This window comes from Xenopus laevis, chromosome 6S (assembly GCF_017654675.1).
Source record: "Xenopus laevis strain J_2021 chromosome 6S, Xenopus_laevis_v10.1, whole genome shotgun sequence".
In the NCBI taxonomy this organism is placed as follows: domain Eukaryota; kingdom Metazoa; phylum Chordata; class Amphibia; order Anura; family Pipidae; genus Xenopus; species Xenopus laevis.
The window spans coordinates 102877278-102896856 of NC_054382.1; positions in this window are offsets into that span (position 1 = coordinate 102877278).

Genomic DNA, 19579 nt, shown 5'->3' on the forward strand with positions numbered 1-19579 from the left:
TATCAGTGAGAGATAATAAGCGTATGTGTCTGCTAAATATATCCAACTGACAGTTATAAAAAGAAAAAAAACACCTAGAGCAAAGCTCCTTTGTTATTCACAGGCTATCTCCCTCCAAGGTATAGTAGCAGATCCCGGGGATGATGCCAAGTTTCCATTATCTGTGGTTTGCAATACGCCGCATGTATAATGCCACTTTGCATCCCTGATCGTTACAGAAATTGCGAGGAAATGAAGCACTACAGCATTTTTAACAAGCAGTTACTCAGCTCTGCAGAGTCCTTGACCTTGGTGACAGTTTGACCATTATACATAATGAGCAAATTAACACTGACCCCTGGATAAGTTGGCAGCCCTCCCATTCCCAGGCTTGGAGATTGTTTTGTCAGTTAGTTGCCCTCTGTAGAAATGAGTAATCATTGCAATAATAATTTCATCAAAATATTTCATTGTGCCATGATTAAAGGCTGTGTTTACTATGGAAATAAACAACACACCAAAGAACAAGAAAAACTGAAAATAATTCACTGATTTCATTCCTCTGCGATATGTTACTGCACACTGATTTCACCTGCAGCATTCCAACAGCCAGTTTTTGGGGATTTTTTAGCAGGCAGGAAATATCAGTATCAAAGCTTTAATTTATTTATTATAGCGGATAAATAGGAATGTCTGTTCTCTTCCCATTTTCTTAGCCTTGAAGTTTGTGTGTGCCTTGAGGCTCCTGAAAAATATAGTTGAGTTCACATGTCCGTGTGACAGGGCCGGTGCTAGAGGGAACTAGGTGTAGGCACGATAAGCAACTGGCTAGGGTGCAGCCGCAGAGGGCGCAAAAAAAAACAAGTGTATAGTAAACTCCACTCCCGCCTGTCCTTGCTTGCACTTTCTAAAAAGGGTGAGTGGTAGCAGTCAGCAGCAGTGAGCACGGTGAGCAGTAGTGATGGGCGCCGAAATTCACCAGGCACAAATCTCCATGTTTCTCTGCCGGCGAATAAATTTGCGAAATTGGCACAAAGATCCGCTGGCAAAGTTTGAAACCAATGACACTTCCGACGCCAGCGACAATTAAACGCATGCCCATTGACTTTAATGCGAGTCAAAAAACACAGACAATTTTGATGCCAGCGACAATTTAATGCATGCCCATTGACTTTAATGCACATCAAAATAAACTTGCCTGTAGAACAATTCCCTTGCAGAAACCTATATAAGGGAGTGCAGGAGCTGTCCACTTGAGGCAAGACCAAGACTGGCATGGCCAGACTATTTTAGGGATTCTGACTACTTCAGAGCTAGCTAGTGGATAGTAGTGAAGTGTGAGATTACTCTAGGAGTTAAAGGTAGGTGGGCCAGTAAGAAAGGACACTCTATTGTCCCGAGAAGGAGTGAGTAGATTAGGGTGGAGCCCCTAAGGTGATTGTGCGGCAAATAGAGAAATTGAGAGTTTAAGGGGCCCATTCACTAAATTCGAGTGAAGGAATAGAAGAAAAAAACCGTCGAATTTCGAAGTGTTTTTTTCGCTACTTCGACCATCGAATGGGCTACTTCGACCTTCGACTACGGCTTCGACTTTGAATCGAACGATTCGAACTAAAAATCGTTCGACTATTCGACCATACGATAGTCAAAGTACTGTCTCTTTAAGAAAAACTTCGACCCCCTAGTTCACCACCTAAAAGCTACCGAAGTCCATGTTAGCCCCATTGGCTTTCCTAGTTTTTTCTGATCGAAAGGATAATCCTTCGATTGATGGATTAAAATCCTTCGAATCGTTCGACTTCGATAATCTGTTATCTGGAATGCCTGGGTTTGAGTGTGTAAAGGAGTAGGCAGTGGGACACCTATGTGCTTCCTCCTCTTACCCTCACCAATACGGCACTCCCTAACCCAGCCAGCACTGTATTCCTGGGCAAAGTCACAGGGCTCCAAAATGGAGTATATACAGTAATACATGAAGGGCAGAACACAGGGTTTATTTATTAAAGGTTGAGATTTGTTTTCTCTAAAAATTTAATTTTTTTTCACAAAAAAATTTAGAATTTTTAGAGGAAAAAAATGCCCAAATCATCAAAAAATCTGAATCTGAGACCTGTCAAATTAATGTAAAAGTCAATGCCAGAGGTCCCTTTAACAATTTGCAGAAGTTTTTTTGACATCACCATTTTCCGATGTTTTGGCAGGTTTGACCTTGGTTTTCGCTTAAAAAATCGTAACATTTGAGGTATTCACGGTTTTGAAGCCTATAAACCTAAAAGAAATTTGAAGCTTTTAAAGCCTATAAACTCAAAGGGGTAAATTTACTAAGCGGCAAAAATTCGACAGCGACGGCTTCACAGCCAACTCAATACTTCGCCAGGAGTAAATTCGCTAGTTCAACACTAATTCAATAAAATGCAAAGTTGTGTCCAGGGCGTCGAACACTGGCGAATTTTTGCTAGTGTTACGTCGATAATCAAAGCGAAAATGCACTAGCGTTCAATAACTTCGTTAGAGGTAATTTGCATATGGCAGGAAATTATAAAGTTGAATGGACGTATATGTTGCAGCAAATACATTACATTGCACAAGTCCAGGGAACCTTAATAAAGAAAATAGAGCTTTTATAATGCCCTACACATGAGCTCAGTGTATAGTTTGTGTTGCGTATGTTAGAAAATGTATGGGGGGAACCCGGTTACCCCAAAAAAAAGATTTAAGGACTTTTGCAGGCTATTTTGAGACTTAAAAACTTTTTCCACTAAAAGATTGAGGAAGATCTATGCACTCCAATGCACATCACCTGGTCTGAGCTGGCGAAGGCAAGTCTGGCGAAAGAGGTAACGTTCAGTAAAAGCGGCATCTTAATGAATTTGCGGAGTAACGTCCATTCGCCAGATCAAAAATTTGCCTGGCAATGGAGTGCAAATGAACGCTAGCGTCTGTCAGTTTCGCTAGCGAAGTTACGCCTGAGCCCATGCAAATCAACGACAGCGTTAGTCACTTCGCCCTTTAGTAAATCTGCCCCAAAGAATTCATGATATTTGTAAAAACTAATATTTTTCCATTCTTATCCAATTTTTTGCGTTTAATTATTAGCAAATTATCCATATTCGTTGGTGGGAGATGTTCCTGGTAAAATAAACACGTTTAAGTAAATAACCCCCTTAATACCATAAAAGCCTTATTAAGGCAGGAGACATTCACATGCCTTGTACTATGCAACAAAAAGATTTCAGCCTGTAAGGCTGAATTTTCACCTTTTTTTTCCCTTGGATAAGTGAGAGGATAAAGCAAATTTTGCTGAACAAGTGCAAATAGAAAACGAGGAACATTTTTTTTATATTCTTAATTCGAAGTATGTTTTTAGTCTAATATATTAACAAGGAAACTGAATGACTGTATGCATGTACATATTGTAGTCGGATGCATACTTTTCAGCCTTTTTATCAATTACTTCCTGAATATTCTATCGGTGTTCATAACTCCAGCTGCCACTGAACTGTGAATGGTTATTAAACCAGAGCAGGACGTTTGCTAGTTACAGATTTGTGCAATGCACTGCGGCAAATTGGACAAGGAATTTGCAGGTAAAGGTTCAGTGTCGATAAACGTAATAAGCACGCTACTTATGAATGAAATGGAATACATTTAGGAAATCAGAAAAGGAATTATAAGTAATTCCAAATAGCGAGCTTTGTAATATTGCTCCCTGCAAGGCAGATACTGCACAGACCAATATAATTTTAGTTTGCAATTAAAAAGACAATAGATTTGACAAAGGCAACAAAATTCTGTCTCTGTATGAACCACTGACTAGACCTCACATTGAAAAAATAGGATATTGCTCAAAGTACCGATCACTTTATATGAAAAGAAAAATAATTCAGAGAGAGGAAGTCTAATTAATGAATTAAATGGACAATTCAAATAGAAATTATACCTGTACAAATGCCTGTGTAGGTAGCAAGTAGGTCGGAAGGGGATTCAGGGAAAGAGGGACTGTTTACAGAAGACTTTTTACAGGAGGCCTGGCACTTGCAAATGATGCTACTGCCAGGACTGGGAGGCACAGAGAGAGATTATTATATTGCTAGGGGTTAATAAACCAGTTGAAGCTGCCAGGTTTCAGGAAATAAATGCTTTGGTTTTCCTGCCATAAAAAAAAGGTTTTGGGAAAACAGTGTTCCTTTTCTTGACAGTCACCTCCTCATGACTACATGCCATTATGGAGACCAGCCATGAAATTTTCTTACATTAAGTCGACAATTTATTATACCATGTAAAAATTCATATTCATTTTCGGCGTACATTCATGATGCTATGCATCATCACTTTTTTACTACATTACCCAGGAATTAAGTTGCCATCTGATTTTTTTTTTTAATAGTTTCATCATAAAAATAATGGCCTGAAATAACAGCACCAAACACATTGGGGCCCTTTTAATTGCACACAGTATATACTAAACTGCACTAGTGTAGTTACCCATAGCAACCAATCAGCTATTAGTTTTGATAACCAAAGCAAATGCCTGATTGGTTGCTAAGGGTAACTGCAGTTAATTATGTACTTTAGCCCCTGTTATTTAATGAAGCTGGTAGGCAGGGAAGTCTTCTCTACATAGAAACCTAAGGACAGTGTCTATGAAAGTCAGCTATAGCGGGATGGCCCTTGGGTGTCTATATAAAAAAAACAGACTACCATTGGACACTTGCTGCTAAAATTGGAAGCGATGGGCGAATAAATTTGGCAGGTGCGAATTTGCCGGGAATTTCTGCTTTCTAGATGGTGAATAATTTTACGAAACTGGCGCAAAAATTTGCCTGCGTCAAAAAGTTTTGGACACTTGTGCCCATGTTCAGGACCTAAGGGGAAGGTAAGGGTGCAGTGCCCAGGGTGAAGAGTAGTTCTAGGTCAGTGGGGTCCACAAAGGCTGGGGCCCACTATTTTTTTGCCGGTGCCCATCTGACCCGGTCCAACCCTGGCTCCATTTCTATATAAAATAAGAAGTAACTCATGGATTACTTCTATATAAAATAATAAGTAATCCATGGGTGATGAAAACAATTACAAACTCATTCACATGTGAAATGAAAGAAATTAGGTTGCAATCATAAAAAATACCATTTATTCTGGCCAATTACTTACATTATAACTGTCACACAGAATATGAAGTTGCCCATTTCTGGAGAGAACCGTTGAAAAGGAGGATGATAAGATTCGCTTAGTAATAGTCAACAATTACCCGTCAGACCGTAGCCATCTACTGTACATAAATTTAATTTTTGCATAATAAACCTGTGCTGGAGCTTTGGCACAGCTGACAGAATAAATTCATATTGTTAAGCTTTTATACAAAAGCAAGGTAATAAATGACTTCTCATGCGCAACGGGTTCATGTTGATATATCTTTCTGTATTTGAAATTGAACATTTAACCTGCAGCTAATACAGTTACAATGATTGCTGTGTTGGCATATATTTTGTTTATATGGTTATGTATGTACTTATAGGGATAAAGTAATTAATCATTTTCTTACTCCTCCATTTGCTAACCCCTTTTCTATAATCACTAACCAGTTTTAATTAATGATGGGCGAATTTGCGCCGCGAAATTCACGGAGTTTTTTTTACGCCGGCGGCTGTTTTTGAAGCTGGCTGGCGTTTTTGACGCCAGCGTCGTTTTTTTCCGACGCCAGCGGAAAAATTTTTGACGGCGAATTTTCGCAGGCGTTTTGTGAATTTATTCGCTGGCGGCGAATCGTGCAAATTCACAGCGAATTCACACCTGGCGAATAAATTCGCCCATCACTAGTTTTAATGAAAGATACCTTTACATTCCCCATTTGTTTAGCTGTCTTACATGTCCTACTATGTTGCCCCTTACGCCTAAAGGCAGTTCAGGGAGATTAGTCGCCGAAGAAGAGGCGATTTGTCGTCGGGCAACTAAATCTCCCTGAATCTCCATGTGTGTCCCTGCCCTTAAGCCCACACACAATTTGACCTTCTAGTGTCAAAACAGGTCCTGTGATTTATTTAGTTACTATTGAAAGAATAATCTGTCTGTTTCTGTCCCTTTTATTCTCTGTTTCAATATGTTTATTGACAGAAATAAAAAGAAATTTGCGTAACATACAATGTAAAAGAATTTACATCACCTCTGTGGAAATACAATCAAATACTGGAATCATAATACAACGAGACGATGGTGTAAATAAAAACAAAAGATCAACATAAGTCAAATGACTGTCCATCAGTGAGCGTTAAAACAGAGCAACTTGCATTACATATATTTATGAACGTGGTACAGAGAAATCAAAGACACTTGTCAACAAAAAAAAAAAAAATAAGAAAGAAAAGAAAAAATAAATAAATAAATAAATAAATAAATAAAAAAAAAAAGGGGGAGGGGAGAAAGGAAAATAAAAGGGTAGACCACCAGGTAATCACACAAATCAAACAATCAAGTGTATCAAATGTAAGTTACAGCATATATATGGGGAGTATAAGCAAAATCAAACATCAGCACAGCAGTTCCAAGCAATTGCCATACAAAGGAGCCATGTCAATTCAGTCAGAATATGGTACAAAATACTATGATGAGTCCCATGTTAAAGGGGTTGCCTGCCCAGACCTTATAAGGAAAGAGTAGAAACCGGTAGGGTTCCGTGGAATCTGTAATCTATCCAGGGTTGCCAGACGTCAACAAAGGCCTGATATTTATCTAGGTGGATACTAGTCAACTTTTCATTAATGAGAATCCAATCCAATTTCACTCTAACATTATTGTACTGCAGGAACGAAGATTTCCACGCCTTAGCAATAACCTGTCTGGCGGCCAAGAAAATATGATTAAGTAAGCGGACCTGTTTCCTGGGGACATCACGAGGGACAGCTCCCAATAAGGCAACATATGGGTCCCGTTTTAAGTTAAGATGTAACACAGAAAAAATAAGGGTATAAATCCGTATCCAGAATCTCACAGCTATGGGACATGTCCACCAGATATGGAACAGGGACCCTGAAGCAGAACAACCCCTGTAACATGTATCGTTGCAATCGGGATAAAATTTAGCTAATCGTACTGGGGTCAAATACCAGCGAAATAATACCTTATAACCAGCCTCCAGCATAACTGTGTTGATAGAACTTTTGCGTGTATTGTCCCAAAGTCGGAACCAGTCCTGTTCAGGCAATGACTTTCCGATATCCTTTTCCCATTTAGTGATATAAGGTAGATCGAGCAAGCTGGCTGGCGTATTGAATTGCAAGTATAGAATTGAAATGGCTCATTTAGGGGCTGTACCCTTTGTACACCAACGTTCATAAAACGAGCTAGATAAATCATGAGTTTTGGTAGAATTCCAACATTTCTGTACAAAATGTAAAACCTGATAAGCTCTGAATCTCTCTGAATCTGGAAGTTGATAGTGATCTAAAAGATATTGGATAGTGTAGGGACCTCTGGAGTGTATTAGGGATTTAACAAACACTAGCCCATTTAATATCCACCAATGAAAAAGGTGTTTTTGCAAACCAGCTAAGAAAGCAGGGTTCCCAAATATTGGTGCTGCAGGAGTATGAGGTGTAATAAATGGGTGCTTACGAGATACTATATCCCATACGTGTAAGGAACAAGCCAAGCAAGGGCTCATAGTTTTAGGACGGGATTTCCTGGGCAGCCAAAGCAATGAGGAGGCAGTACAGGGGGTAACAAAGGCATTCTCGATAGCAACCCACTGAGGAGGGTCAGAGGTGCTATGCAAATTCGGGAGTTGACACAATTGTGCTGACCAGTGATAGTATCTAAGATTAGGCAGACCTAAGCCGCCAGTAGATAACGATCTATAAAGGATATTTCTATTCACCCTGGGAAATTTATTGTTCCACACAAACTTGAGAATCTTAGATTCAAAATTCTTTAAATCCTGAAGGTTGAGCGATAAGGGGAGCACTCTAAAGAAATACAATAATTTAGGGAATAGTGTCATCTTAATAGCCCAAATGCGACCTATCCATGAAATATGATATTTGCCCCAATCTTCCAGGCACTTGCCCAGTTTGCGATAAATATGGGAATAATTAACTTTGTATAAGGTATCATAGGAATTTGTCAAATGGACGCCTAAAAAGGAGACTGAGGTCTTCTGCCATTGAAAGGAGAAATTAAGGGTAAGCAATTTGGTTACATCATGAGGAAGTCCTATATTGAGAGCCTCAGTTTTTCCCGGATTAATAGTTAACCCTGAAAGGTTACCAAATTTGGTCAAAATGTTGTATAGATTAGGCAGGGACGTCATGGGCTGAGTCAAAAAGAGGGTCACATCATCAGCAAAAAGGCTAATTTTGTGTTGTCTATCATTGATCTTGAGGCCTCGAACATCTGGATTAGTCCTGATCGTCTCCGCTAGGGATTCAATGGCTATATTAAATAATAAAGGGGATAAGGGGCAACCCTGTCTGGTGCCTCTTAAGATTGGGAAGGATTCGGACACGTTGCAACCAATACGAACTCTGGCCGTAGGGGACTTGTACAGGGCCGCCAGCCATGTAAGGAAATTGAGGCCAAAACCTCTGTCCGACAAAGAGGACCAGAGAAAGGTCCAAGAGATGGAATCAAATGCTTTCCTAAAGTCTAGTTTGAGAATCATAGCTGGTTGCAAAGTTGACTTAGCACGAGCTGTCAGCAATATGAGCCGTCGTACTGCGTCGGAGGCCTGACGGCCCCGCACAAATCCCACCTGATCATTGTGAATTAAGTGGGGCATGATAGGGCCTAATCTAGTAGCCAAAATTTTTGCCAAAAGTTTAACGTCAATATTTAACACTGATATGGGTCTAAAGTTCCGGCAGTCAGTAGGCTCAGGTGAGTGTTTAGGTATAGGGGAAATGTTAGCTAGTAACGATACTGGAGTAAAATGTTCTCCTGAGAGCAAACCGTTAAACATATTAGTCATGTGAGGGGCCAATATATGGATGAACTTTTTATAATAAATGGCAGAAAAGCCATCAGGGCCTGGTGATTTAGATAAATGTAGGGAAGAAGTAGCCGAAATCACTTCCTCTATGGTAACCTTAGCTTCAAGTCGATCTTTTTGTTCAGGGGAGAGGCGGCAAAGGTTACACTGTTGTAAGAACTGGAGTATAGCAGTTTTAGGAGGTTTAAAGCTGTTGGAGTAAAGTTTACGGTAATACCGTGAGAATTCCTTCACAATGGCTCGAACAGATCTAATTAGTCTGCCGGAAGTTCCTGTAAGCATGGTGATTGGAGTAAAATCAAGTCTATTATTGAGGCGACGTGCCAATAACCGGGTGGGTTTGTTGGTTTGGGTATAGAGTTTCTGCTGAGACCAGCGTAGGGCCTTTTCTGCACGCAAGGTGAGGACTAAATCTAACTGAGTTTGAGGGACTCTATGTGGGACTCCAGGGAAGGTGTAGGCTTGGTGCTAAAGTCAAGAGAAGCTTGGGTAAGTTCTTTCGTGAGTGAGACAATTTCCTGTTCCCTGGAGCGTTTCCTCTGGGAACCTATCTGGATCAAAGTGCCTCTCAAAACTACCTTATGGGCTTCCCATAAAAGAGTAGATGAGGGAACAGAGCTTTTGTTATCCTGAAAGTAATTTCGAAGCGTCTGTTCCACTTGTTGTACTACCTCCGGGATTTTCAAAAGTGACTCATTAAGGCGCCAGCTAAATTCCCCTGTCGTACTATAAATCTGAGAAATGGTCAAAGCAATAGGGTCATGGTCTGACCAAGGTGTCACCAAGATCTTAGACACATGAGGGAGGTCAAAAACCTGTTGGGAAACCCAAATATGATCTATCCTAGAATGGAGCTTGTGGGGATGGGAGTAATGAGTGTATTGTCTGGTCATAGGATGGTCCTCTCGCCAAACATCCACCAACCCTAAATGCAACATGCCCCGTTTAACCTTCTGAACATCAGGGTGACGTTTTACTACGGTCTGGGGAGGGCGGTGAAAGGGCTGTTGCCTATCCCAGAAGGAGTCCAAGATCAAGTTTGTATCACCACATAGTATAATTTTCCCTGTCTCAGCATGAGAACATAAGTGAGTAGGCTATCAAAAAACTGGGCTTGGGAAACATTGGGAGCATAATAAGAAATAATCGAGAAAAGCTTGCCCTCTAGTTCGAACGTAAGAACCAAAAATCTCCCTTCAGGGTCAGAGTAGGTGTCTCGAATAAGCAATGGCAAACCCACATGGATACAGATAGCTACACCCCTGGTCTTATTATCACTATTCGCTAGATATACTACAGGGTATTGTTTATGAAAATATTTGGGGTAGGATTGCTTAGAGAAATGTGTTTCTTGCAGACATAAGATATCAGCTCTAAGAGAATTATAGTACATAAATGCTTTTTTCCGTTTCACTGGGGAGTTAAATCCCTGTACATTATGAGATAATATGGTGAGCCCCATGAATATCAAACGGAGAAACCAGATTAAGCTGAAAAGGGAGTAACATTTGAGAGCCGGGACCTATGGGAAGGAGAATAGCAGAGCACAAAAACCAAAATGACAATAGCACCAACTGCAAAAATGCCGCATAGTCCCATACGTAAGAATGTTCAAACAATAGTGGTCTAACAAAAAAACAAGAATAATAAAAGAAAAAATGAAAAAGGAGAAAAAACCATAACAACAATGTACAACAGGCGCTAGCACTAAAGGTGGTAGACTCGCTAGCCACCATGGTTAGCGCCAAACTGGGGGTATCAAAAAACTCCACGGGTCCTTCCCGTTGTTCCTGAAGGTAAAGGCACTTGGGACCCCCCACTAAAAGGAGGGAAAGGCTGGAAATTGCGTGACACATCTCGGTGGGAAGGTAGTAAAGGGTAGAACCAGAACACGGTGCAGCTTGAGAGGCAGCGAAAATACACATTATGGATCAGAAAAAAAAAATAAAAAGTTCAGCCTCAAGGAAACTCCAAAAAAAAATAAAGTGGAACATATTGCGTCATATGTAGTAGGGTAATAAAACAATAAGTATGATGTCCAATACTGTAGAAAGGGCTTACATCGGGAAACCGAGAATGTCAGTGTCACTGTATTTCAAGTCTCAATCAAAGGGACTTACCCTCCAAACAAAAATATCAAGAAAGAGCTGCCATACCTCCGACAACGGACTTGTAAGGGCCAAACGGGGAGAACATCCCCACAAGGGGACAAACCGGTAGACATCCATGCCACAGGGTAAGCATCAGGGATCGGACTTCTGAGATAAGGCCAATGCTGTCGTTCTTCTGGTAACCGGTTTGCCTACCGTGCGCCAAATCGGAGAAACCGCCCTCATGGTCTGCGGGGAGGATGATGGCGAAGATGGAGGGAGTGACGTAGTTAGCTTCAAGCGCTGAAGAAGTTCCATGGCCGACTCCAGATCTGAGAAGGAGTGTTGCTTATTGTTAAATGTAAACGCCAGGCGAAATGGAAAGAGCCACCGGTATCTAATGCCATGGTGCTGGAGGACATGGACAACGCCGGCAAAGGTTTTGCGTCTCTGTAAAGTAACAGGTGCAACATCAGCGTATATCTGGAATTTAACACCGTTATACTCCAAGGTCTGAGAAGCCCGTGCTGCTTGGAGGGCCTTCACTTGGGTTTGATGAAAGTGCAGCCTGAGGACAATGTCTCTAGGCGGGCCATCCTGGGATATAGGCCGAAGAGCGCGATGCACTCGATCGCATTCAAACCTTTCGGATGGTAGGTCAGGTAGGAGCATAGAGAGAATAGCGTGAGTTACCGTTGGCAGGTCCGTCTCAGATTCCGGAATCCCCCGGATGCGCAAGTTGTTGCGACGAGACCTGTTATCGGAGTCCTCCAGCTTATCCATGGCTTCCTTAAGCTGCGTTTGAAGTAGGACGATGTCCTGTTCATGGGCATCCAGCACCGTTACCACGTCATCAATCTTAGTTTCCACTACGTCAATCCGCTGGCCCAACTCATGCATCTGGCCTGCAACCCCTTTAGTGATATCGGCAGCTGTTCTGGCCAGTTCTTGTTGCAGCAAGGCCTTAAACTGCCCCATCAAGTCCGAGGTCTGGACGCCACCCGAAGGAGGCGGGAGTGAATCGGATTGCGAATCAAGGCCCTGCCAGGAATCTTCCTGCTGCGTCGCCATCGACTTAGGAGAGGGAGGCGGAGGCTTCCGCAGGAATGACGCAATGGTATTCGCTGTGCCTTTAGACGATTGAACGGAGCCTTTCTTCTCCCGTTGCCGTCTCCTATTAGCCATCCGATGGGTCAGTAGAGGTTTAGAGGTATATTACCGTAAAATGGAACGGTCAGCTCAAGTGCAAGGGGCAAAAATGAGGGATAAGGCTTCCGTGGACGAGGAGCGATCTCACACCACCGCCATCTTGGATCGCGCCTCACGTGACACCGTCCCTTTTATTCTCTGCACATGAATGATTTCTATTTTTTGGATTAGAACACACAGGCCTATAATTTGCTATACAGATATAGGACCTGTTATACAGAAAGCTTGCAACCTGGGGTTGTGATCTTTCTGTTATTTGGATCTAAATACATTAAGGGGGTTCTTTATTAAAACTCAATTTTTTTCTAGTCGAGTTTTTTTTTGTGAAATTTTTTTTTAAAGAAAAATAACTACAATTTTTCAAGTTTCATTGTGCCCCGAAGCTGCTAAAAGTCTGAACCAGAAAATACTCCATCTAAAATGTGTAGAATTCAACAGCGCATTATAGTTTAATTAATTTAATACACTTTCATTTGTTGGTGTTACTGTTCTTTTGACCTTCACAAATTTTGGGAGTGTTGGGATGTTTGTTTTGGGTTTCGCTTGAAAACGCAATAAATTAAATTTTTTGGAGTGGCAATTCAATAAAGTTGGACAACTCAAATTTAAACTCCAATTTTTGAGTTTTTTGTTTAATCTATTTTTTTTCAATCTGATTAGTAAATAAAACTTCTTTTAACACCTCCAAAACAACCATTTAAGTCCCTGCTGCCAAATTTCTTTGCTGATTAACTTGTGTAGTGGTCAGACAAGTCCTTCCCCTGTTTTTCTGACTGTGGCATCATCCAGCCCGGTAACAGTCTGGAGAGCCATCTGATTGGCTGGGTGCCCCAGTGCATCCCTGGGAGAGGAGGAGTACCTAGGGGAGTGCCTGACTATGGAGCCAAATGCACAGGGTTACAGACAGAGCTGATAAAAGGAGTGCCTGCTACAGCAGCCAGCCAGAACCAGAGAGAGACTGAGAGAGACAGCAGGTAGAGTAAGAGTGCAACATGTAATGTGAAAGAGCTAAGTAAAAGTGGGTTTTCTGCTCAGCTGCTCAGATTTGAGTTTTATCCGAGAAGGAAAGGGAGCCCTGCATTCTATTCAGGGTTGGATGCCATTTGCAACCCTTGTGTGTCCCTGGTGTGAGGACAGGTGTTTCTTGTAATCCTGCCATGTGGAGATACAGCCTATATCCTAAAGGAGAAGTACATGGGGGCAGATATCGCCACCTTGGGAATAAAGAGCTCTGGGGAAAAGAGACATTTCCTGTGAACTGAGCTGTATTGTCCACACGGAATGGAGAGAGAGTGTGTTAGTTACTAGACAGAACCATGTTTCCCCAGTGAAGGAAACCTATTCTTTCATGTATTCTTTATATAAAGTTTCTCTTGGTTTTTATTTTCCTAATGGTATTCCTCTGAGGTGTGAACCTCAGTGTTCACTAGGTGGAGGCACTGTGGTGTAAATTCCACTTCCCAGTATCTTTCATACGCAAAGAGAACTCAGGGCCCCAGATTGCAAAGTGTTAATCACTATCCAAAACAGAGTGTAACCAAGATATGATTATACTTTTATTGGATATTAATGTGTGCTTGGCTTAGAAGTGATCATGGTGTTGCATGGCAAGGTTCTATTTGGACACTTATAAAAACTGATTTACTCATTATAATCCTTACCACTTTATCAGTAAGTTCCAAATAACATACAAACAGAAGGGTTAATTTTAGAGCCAAAACCATAAGCATTCAGAGGCCATTCTTGCGTTTGTTTTCTATCTTTATGACAACAGGATTTTTGGCTTATCAAATATAATCTTATGTATTTTGTAATTTATTTTTGGGGAGTTAAAGGGGTAGTTCACATTTAACTTGCATTTTAGTATGTTATAGAGTGTTTAATTTTTTATAGTTTTGAATTATTTGCCTTCTTTTTATGACTCTTCTATCATAATAAAAGTTAATTTAAAGGTGAACAATCCCTTTAAACGGGATGTTTGGTCTGAGTCTGAATTTAGTCTGAATTGGTATAAAATGAACCCCTTTAACCCATAAATTCCATATGTGAATTAATTGGTGAGTCTACAGTATACATTAAAATGCTTTCAGCAGAGTTGCCCTGAAATTAGCAACATATCAACTCAACAGACTTGCTGGAGTCCATTAAAGTGAAATCTACCAATTTATAAATAGAACTCTTATTGTGTATATATCAACAGTGATAAACTAAAAGACCAACAACATAATGCACACATATGCTGTATATATAAATTAACAGGGACATATTTTTTACATGATAGTTAGGGGTATAAAAAGTGGCACAGACAACAGAGAACTTTAAATATATAGAACTCTAGTACTCAATACAGCAGTTCTAACAATGTTGCCACTGTCCTGCCTAAAATGAAAATTTATGGGGGAAAAAAAACTTGCATGAGAGCTACAAATAAATGTGATCACTGCATTTTTCCAGTAAAAAACACTTGTCAATTTAAATGTTGACAACAAACTTTAAACGTAAACATGGAGAACACATATAGACCTTTCAGAGATAAGCAGATTAGTGAGGGATATCAAAGTGCCACAAGCAACCCTTTGCAAGCATTCCACCCCTCAAGCTGTGACATATAGTGATGGGCGAATTTGCGCCGTTTCGCTTCGCCGAAAAATTTGCGAATTTCGCGCGAAATTCGCGAAACGGCGAATAATTCGCAAAACGGTGCCGGCGTCTCGTTTTTGACGCCGGCGCCCGTTTTTCGACGCCGGCGCCCATTTTTTCTGCGAATTTTCGCGGGCGTTTTGCGAATTTATTCGCCAGACGCGAATCGCGTGAATTCGCCGCGAATTCGCACCTGGCGAATAAATTCGCCCATCACTAGTGACATACAGTAAACAGAAGAAGGGGGAGGGGGATATCTGCTTTGGTAACTGGTTGACTTCCAGTAAGGCTCCATCTATTTTATAGTGCTACTTATGTATGCAGCATTGTACAGCAGAACAATACATTAACACAACAAACAGGAGTCAATACATTAAGGATTTTTATTATAAAAAATACACTAACATTAATTCAAAACGTTAACATATCAGAAAATCAAAAAAGGAACAAGCCCACCCATACACCCTCCTGCCCGCAGAGTCCATCCCTCTGTCCATAGGCAATAGTCCAAATCACCAATTTAGGCCAAACTTGCAAAGTCTTGTTTTTGTCCATATGGCCTTTGCACCACCCCAAAAACAATAACTAAACTCCCCCACCCTTCCAGAAATGCATGAAGAACAATCTCAGGACATTTCTCTGCTCGTACATTGTGCTGTGCAATATCTCTGCCATCAGAAAAGGAGAGCAGTAAGTCAATACATTAAGGGCAGAGACACACATGGAGATTCGGGAAGATTAGTTGCCCGGTGACAAATTGCCTCTTCTTCGGGTGACTAATCTCCCCGAACTGCCTTCCCGTCGGCTTCAATCTAAATCACCGGCGGAATGGCACTCGGAGTGCTTCGTTTCTGAAGTCGCCTGAAGTTTCTTCATGAGGCAACAGAGGAAAACAAATAGTGCCATCTCGCCAGCGATTTAGATTATAACCCACGGGAAGGCAGTTTGGGGAGATTAGTCGCCCGAAGAAGAGGCGATTTGTCGCTGGGCGACTAAATCTCCCCGATTCTTACCCCACCCCAAGTTAGCCAGGGAAGTAATGGTGGAATAATAACTCAAACAATACTGATGGGTATTATGTTATTTTATTTTCTTTGTATGATAGTTGACATCCAGGTATTCTGCATTTCTCCATTCTCTGTAAAGGCTTACGGTTCAATTTGTGTCTACGGTATATTTCTGACATATGCTTTGAACTTGATATTCTCTGTCGATTTTGCATAACTGTTAGCGAATGGATGCTGTTAAAACTGATGTTCTCAGGATGTGGATGTATGTTTGTTGAAAAAGCAATAAAAAAAAGAATTTTCAAAAAAAAAAAATCTCCCCGATTCTCCACGTGTGTCTCTGCCCTAATAAATACAAATAAATATAAAGTACAGTTACATAAAAGATATAAGGGGAAATATAATTAAAATCGTGCGAGATGTATAAATTGTGAATATTACAGCAGGTTAATATTACAGGCTGCTAATGTTGGTAATGGTCATTCCACATAAGTGTCAAAGAGACAAGAGGAAGGAGATCTCTGCCCCCACAGAGCTGGAAGTGGGAGAATGGAGATCTTCTGCTGCTAGAGATTGCTGTTGAAGAGCAGTGCTAGCAACAAGCGAAATTTTTTGTCAGGTATAAATATACGATGAAGTTCAGAATTTTGACACTGGCAACCCCTATGTATATTGCGTAAAAAAAAGGTTTTTTTTATTGCTTACCAACAACAGGTATTGGATCCATTATCTGGAAACCAATTATCCAGAAAGCTCCAAATTGCAGAACAGTCATCTCCCATAAAACAGTCCCTTGTATTTGCTCCTAACCAATATATAATTAATCCTTATTGGAAGCAAAACCAGCTTATTGGGTTAGTTAGTGTTTACATTAAATTAAATAAATTTTGATTTATCAAAATCCATATTTTTCAGATTTTTTCAATAAAAAAAGTCCTACCAAACTAGAATGCACGATTTGACCTTTTTATTATTAACTTATTATTTAAAAAGCACAAATTAATCGGTTCGGGGAAAACCTGAAAAAATTATCTGAAAAATCGTATTGTACAATTTTTTCGGAGTTTATTCCCAAATCGTACTATTTTTTCTGTTTTTTTCCCGAAAAGTTTGATTTTTTTGGGGATTTTTGCCCAGAAAAGCCCAAAATAGTTGAATTTTCTGGCTAATTCCAGTGCAGACCACAGAAACCAAATAGGATAGGGACCTCTTCCGTTGACTTATATACAACCTCGGCAGGTCTGAGATGGCGGATTTTCAGATTCGGACTTGTTGCAGCCTTGAGGTATAATAAATCTTTTTTCACAAAAAATTCTGAATTTCTAGTTTTTTTTTTTTTTTTCATTTTTAGCATTCAGTCTTTAATAAATAACCCCCTTAAAGTATGAAGATCCAAATTGAGGAAAGACCTGTTATCCAGAAAGCCCCAGGTCCCAAGCATTCTGGGGCAGATTACATTGGGGGTGGGGCAGTGATGCTGGGGGTAGGTACAATGACATCAGAGGTGGGCATCAGTTGTGACGCTGGGGCAAGATTTATGCATCACCTAGATGCAATTGGCTGGATTTCTGTACAGTTTTTCAATGTTTTAAACTGAACATAAAGTTTTAAACCGGACATAAAGTTTTGAACTGGATGTCCCATCCAAAACCACATGGGTGGCAACCCTATCTTTTTCTATATTGTGCCTGAGAAGTAAGTCCTACCCCTTTAATTAAGGATATGGGATCTATTATACAGAAATCAGTTATCCTGAAAGCAATACAGCAATGCTAATTTAAAAAAGCAATTCCTCATTTTTGACTGATTTGATTTTTCTTTATGTAATGATAATTAGTGATGGGCGTATTTATTGCGAATGTTGCTGGAATATTTAAGAAATTATCCGACTCCCTGATTGATTCATAAGAGCAAAAGAGATATTAATCAATATTATCATTGTCTCTGCCTGCAGGATGCGTTATTTCTAACCAATTTAAAATTGATGCTAAATCCCATAGAAGGCTATGGTCCATTATACATCTTTTGTAAAGATTTTTATGTTAATAGTAAATATCAATATTGCTAAGCATTTGTTGTTTTGCTCAGTATTTAATTAACTCTTTTTGCGCAGATTGATTAACATCGGATTCAGAACAAATCAAACTGAATAGATCTAATGCGACTGGATTTGTCATTTTAAATGATAACTCACAAAATCTTTATGGATCGAACAGAATTGATCCATAACAAATATAATAAATCTGCCCCATGGTGTTTCATTGTCCTCATTTTGCAGCCTTAATTCTCTAGTGTTTTTAGCCTCCGTGCAGTGTTTATTGTTATCACTGTAAATATGGTATTTATGGAAAGCATTTTCCGCATCATCTCTTATCATGTCTGACAAGCCATTAATAGTGACCTTGTGCTATTTTTTTACATTTTCTTCAAGTGGTAATACATCTTAGCTCAATTCTACTGAACCTCCTGACGGTACCAGTTGACTACCAACCATTAAGCCATGTCAACATCATATTCTATTAATCACGCTCCAGATGCTAAAACCTATTTAAGATAATATAAAGTATAATACGTTGTTTCCTCTGTGCCTGTTGAGCGATGCATTGTGTTAGCATACGTTAGTATCTTATTTAGCCAAAAACACAAAGGGACGTTAATGAAGCCATGCAAATAAGTACTTAGTGTTTATACTGGCAAAATACATATTCAACATTTTAGTTATTAACATTCTCAGAGACTAAGCACTGCAGATCCTCTTACAATTCATTTCAATCATCTGGCTCAGTGCTTGAAAACACGTGTTTCACTGAAATTTCAAGCAAATTCTTTTGTTAAACCCTCAAAAATCCTGCTTTTGTAGACCGTCTAGTATTTCCAATGAAGACTGAAAGGAACTTGTTAGTAGTAGTAGTATGAAAGTGGGCCCACAAACTTTTTAAAGGAAAGTGCACCCCAATACACCTCTAGTTCTTCCATACCATTGGGCAGGGGGCAGCACAATATTTCCTGCCCAGTGTCACAAAACATCCCTATATGTACACTCACACACAAGAGGAGGTGGCGATGCACATGGACAGTAGACAGGTTGCCTGGGGTGCCCATCTAACAAGTCTCGGCCCTGCACGGGAGTTGCTTTTCTTTGAAAATAAGTATTCACACAGACATTCTTTGTAACATATGCTCATTCTAAACTTTAATATAAAATGTAAATACAGTAGACCCACAATTTTTTTTCATGTCTGTAGGGACCCATATGGTTAAGTTCCCCTACGTTCTAAAAATCCCCTGCTGTGGCCAGCTAAGTGTTGGACCTAAATTGGATCTGGGATGGGGAGTGAGTCCTTTGCCCCATGTACAGTGAGCCCTGGCAGATTCCAGATTTGTTCAGAAGGTGTCACTGTTGTGCTAAGGAGTATAAAAATCTGGCCTGCCATGTGCTTAGTGCTTCTTTTCGTTTCACTTCAGCCATGAGTGAATGAACTGCAGCAAAGGGACCTAAGGAGAGGCCCTGGAGGGCTTGGGGTATGCAGCCCCAAGTCTGGTAAACTCAACCCTGGATGGTTTAGAGCTTGGAGGCAGTGGAGAGGCTGTGACATCAGTTGCCTGTTTAATGGATGCTGATTTGAAATGGGGCTTGTGAGGTGCTTTTACTGTGGATAGTGTTGGAGTTGGGCCCG